The 4,429-nt window shown below is 36.7% G+C and overlaps 1 long non-coding RNA gene across 1 annotated transcript; it reads left to right on the top strand.

Annotated features, from left to right (window-relative positions):
- The first annotated feature begins 803 nt into the window (after positions 1–803).
- On the top strand, positions 804–3,661 carry LOC117327870. Its single transcript, XR_004532745.1, has 2 exons — positions 804–897; positions 2,462–3,661. It is a non-coding gene; the product is annotated as an uncharacterized LOC117327870 (long non-coding RNA).
- Positions 3,662–4,429: the final 768 nt, after the last annotated feature.

Below are 4,429 nucleotides of genomic sequence, written 5' to 3'. Positions count from 1 at the left end.
TGTAGACTCCTACTATGGCCCCGTGTTAGTTTCAGACCCGGTAAACGTCACATTAGTCATAAAAACATGGGCTGTGCGGAAAGACATCTGGCTTACATCTGATTCCATGTTGGTTCGACTCGCCGCATGGGAAACATTGGTCCTGGGATCGACGAGACATCTCCCAATCGAACATAGTTTTACGGGAGTTAAATTCCTTTGTCGATCGTGAGGCATTTCTAAAGGTGCTCAGAACATGTGTAATCTCAAAGCCGTTAGTAGAAAATTGTCAAATTAACTTTACGTCCTGTTCGTTCCGCACCCTACCAATTTTCACTCCAAAATTGACCAATGAGATGAACCAGAGAATCTCTCCGTCAACATTGTCAACATTCTAGTTTCAAGTACATTGCTTCCCAGAAAGCAAATGCCCTGAGAAATGGAGCGAAGTCATGGAGTTCATTTAAATAAAGCGACCACAGTGCCAGATGGGAGATTCGTGGAGTATATACTGAATAGCAGGTTACAGCAATCTTCAATCAATCTATACGGTTTTACTATTCCCTGTTAACGTCCACTGAATTATCATTTTCGTCTTAACATACATGTACAAGAAATTCATGAGATTATGTAATGTACTTTCGTTTGAGACACCATAAACAAATTAAATTCATTTCTTATCAAGGAAATAGGAAACATGCATATTGAGAATGTTTTTGTAATCAATTTGTATTTCTGTAACACGACCATGCACTGCATTGTACTCCTGTATGACGATATCCCGGTCGCCGACAGGCGGTTGTTTCCTGTATACCAAGTTATATATCAAATGCACGTAGTGAGGTCTTTAGTTTCCGCAAACTTCGCCGTCCACTACAGCTCAGCATATCGACTCTATATCTACAACACCTTGAGAAGGTAAGCTGGATTAGTGTGATGATATGGAACTACACTAGTAACACATCGATAGTTTACTCAACTTGAATATGATTAATGTTTTCTATATCTACTGCGTTCTAACACATTTCTAGTGCTTGCTTAAACAATTTACATGTTTGGTAAATGTATTTTAATTAATAAATTAATAAAACAATTTGTGTATATTAACCTATAGTTCGATGTAATAAATTGATGGATATTCTATGGTTGTATATCTTACAATAGAATGTATCCTTATCAGTGCGCCCTTGGTTACTATATGTACTTCTTTTTCTTTTAGAATGTTTAACACCCTTTTATTAGCCAGAGTGATATTCTTTTCCCTTAATCTTTTCATCAACATTTTGATTGACATACATACAGTTTACATTGACATATCGACGCCATCTTTTTTCTTCCATCTGTTATTATGTCCCTCAAATGAAGTGGCGGACATATTGCTTTTGCTCCGTTTCTTCTTCTTATCTTTATTATTCTTATTTCTTCTCATTTCTTCACTGTTTCCGTCACTTTTCTCAGAAACCACTGGGAGGATCTTCATGAAACTTAATACACATACTCATTAGGGGCAGGGGTTTGCACGCATTTTTTTCGCGATCGGAAATCCAAGATGGCCACCAGTACTGATTTCCTTTTTAGGATTTCGGTCTTCAATTTTGGTAAAAATTAGTACATATGAGGTTTTAGGGATTCCGAATAATGTGGTTACATTTTCGGAAAGTTTGGTTGCCACAGTAACAAAATGGAGGCCTCTGATTCGTCAAAATTAAGACAGTCAGTTTGCAATATAATGGTCCACATTACAATCAGTACCTGTTAGTATTGGGAAGGTGTGATGCTCTTGTTCTTAAAACATGTTCTTTTTTTTGTTCTTGATGTTAGGGCGCTAAGAACATTGTTCGCATGTTCGACAACAGCCTAAACATTGTTCTCGGTCTCGCACAAAGACACATCTGGATGCATTTCAAAAACAAGTACAATAAATAGAAAGAAAAAAAGTAAAAAAAGTAAATTTGTGTTCACTCATTGTGCAGTATAGATGTCGCGCCGTCTATGATATAGCTGACAGCTTACAAACTCAAATTGACATTTCATTTCCTACTTACCTCTTCGATACACTTTATGGTGTAAAGACATTACCACTTTCTGTGCTATGGATAATCTGATATTAGCATAGCATTTGAACCTGAAATATTGAACAATAGAAAGAAACTGACACAAAATTTAACATACACATTTGGCACCTCCTGTTTTGTTTTGTTTTTTGTTTGTTTATTCTTTTCATGACATCTTTGTCAGTTCCCGTTGTTTGGTGTTGTATTTGCCACACACCGTTATCACTTTCAGTTCATTTTGTGTTTTGTCATACAGCTTTGTCACTAGTTCGTTTTGTTTTGATCAAAGCAAAGACCTGTGACTTAAAAAACAAAATTGTGTATATATAGCAGAATAGCAGGATTCTAAAAAAACAACTCACATTAAGCTGAAGAGGCATTTAATGTCCGTCAGACTTGGTAAACAGTCAATATATTTCTCACTTCAGAATGTCCTGGCAAACCTATGTAGACGGCACTCTCCAAGGGAAAGATGGTGAGGATGGCTCATACATGGCAGGGATCTTTGACATGGAAGGACAGCCTTGGGCTGTTCATCCCGAATCGTTTTCAGCTCCCAAAGAAGATGTCATGCTATTAGCTAAAATTATTACCGGTGATGTGGATATTGAAAACATACAAAAAAACGGGTGCACGTTCAATAAAATAAAATTTGCCTACGTTAGAAAAGACGAATCAATGGTCTGCCTGCAAAGAAAGAAGGCAAGTGAAGATGCTAAGCTCTCTCAACAAGAAAGATGGCCCCTGTGCGCTTTCAAAACGGACCAGTGCATCATCATACGTATGTCTAAACTCGGCGCCGATGCCGCAAGAGAAAACTCAGAAAGAGTGGGTTACGTCGGAGATCACCTCAATGCAGCTTATCAAACACACAAGAAATAGTTTAAAGATCCATCTGACATTTTTGACTTTCCAACAATATGCATATATCGTGCAAATACCTTTTCTGTTGAATTATATCTATATATTAAGACAAACCACAAGTTATCCTTATCATGCCATCCTGGAACATATATTCATGTACATGAAAAAATGTTGTGTTTTTGCATCAAAGAATAACAGTCTATTGCTTATTTGACATATAGTCAGATAATGTATCATTTCTTATTCTACAATACGTCACTAGAGGAGGCTAAAACAAAGGACTAACAATGGAGGACAAGATAAGACAAACAACGGAGGACAAAATATGACCAACAATGGTGGACAAGAGAAGTAAACAATGGTGGACAAGAGAGGACAAACAATGGTGGACAAGAGAGGACAAACAATGGTGGACAAGAGAGGACAAACAATGGAGGACAAAATGAAGAAGGAACTTGTCTTACACGTTTGCATATAGTAGATACATTTGTTCGATGTGGAACATCCATATGGGATCATTGAGTGACCTCAGGTCCGGGACACAAAGGACATTAATTACGTTCAAAACACGAACAACAAAAAATAAACACAGTGGAACAATATTCGATTCAGACTCCGATTGAGCCATGTCTCAAGCCTACTCCTCTGTTTGTTTATGTATATAACAATTTTCACAAATGCACTTTATAATTCTTTACTACATTGGAGCAAATTATTAATTGTGATCGTTGACCTATTTCTGAATAAATTCGGTCTTATTGTTACTTTTCGTCGAAAATTTATTTTTTACACATAACAGGAAGTTCCTAAACCAATCAACAGCCTCCTTGTTTACTGTACTGGTGGTCGCCATAAATATGCTGTTTACACGAACATAAATGTAGTCCATACCTTATATCATAGGTATGTTGTGTAGTCCATACCTTATATCATAGGTATGTTGTGTAGTCCATACCTTATATCATAGGTATGTTGTGTAGTCCATACCTTATATCACAGGTATGTTGTGTAGTCCATACCTTATATCACAGGTATGTTGTGTAGTCCATACCTTATATCATAGGTATGTTGTGTAGTCCATACCTTATATCATAGGTATGTTGTGTAGTCCATACCTTATATCACAGGTATGTTGTGTAGTCCATACCTTATATCACAGGTATGTTGTGTAGTCCATACCTTATATCACAGGTATGTTGTGTAGTCCATACCTTATGTCACAGGTATGTTGTGTAGTCCATACCTTATGTCATAGGTATGTTGTGTAGTCCATACCTTATGTCATAGGTATGTTGTGTAGTCCATACCTTATATCAAAGGTATGTTGTGTAGTCCATACCTTATATCATAGGTATGTTGTGTAGTCCATACCTTATATCATAGGTATGTTGTGTAACATTAATGTATTACACACCTTTTGTTATAAGTATGTTGTTAAATCGCAAGACTTTATTTCCGGTCCTCTAGCACGGGCTTTCGCTGCGTAAATAAGAGATAAATCTGTCTTTTTAAAATTTCCGTCGTTTATTATT

This window comes from Pecten maximus, chromosome 5 (assembly GCF_902652985.1).
Source record: "Pecten maximus chromosome 5, xPecMax1.1, whole genome shotgun sequence".
NCBI lineage: Eukaryota > Metazoa > Mollusca > Bivalvia > Pectinida > Pectinidae > Pecten > Pecten maximus.
The sequence above is the reverse complement of the archived record's forward strand: the minus strand, read 5'-3'. Positions and strand labels throughout refer to the sequence as shown.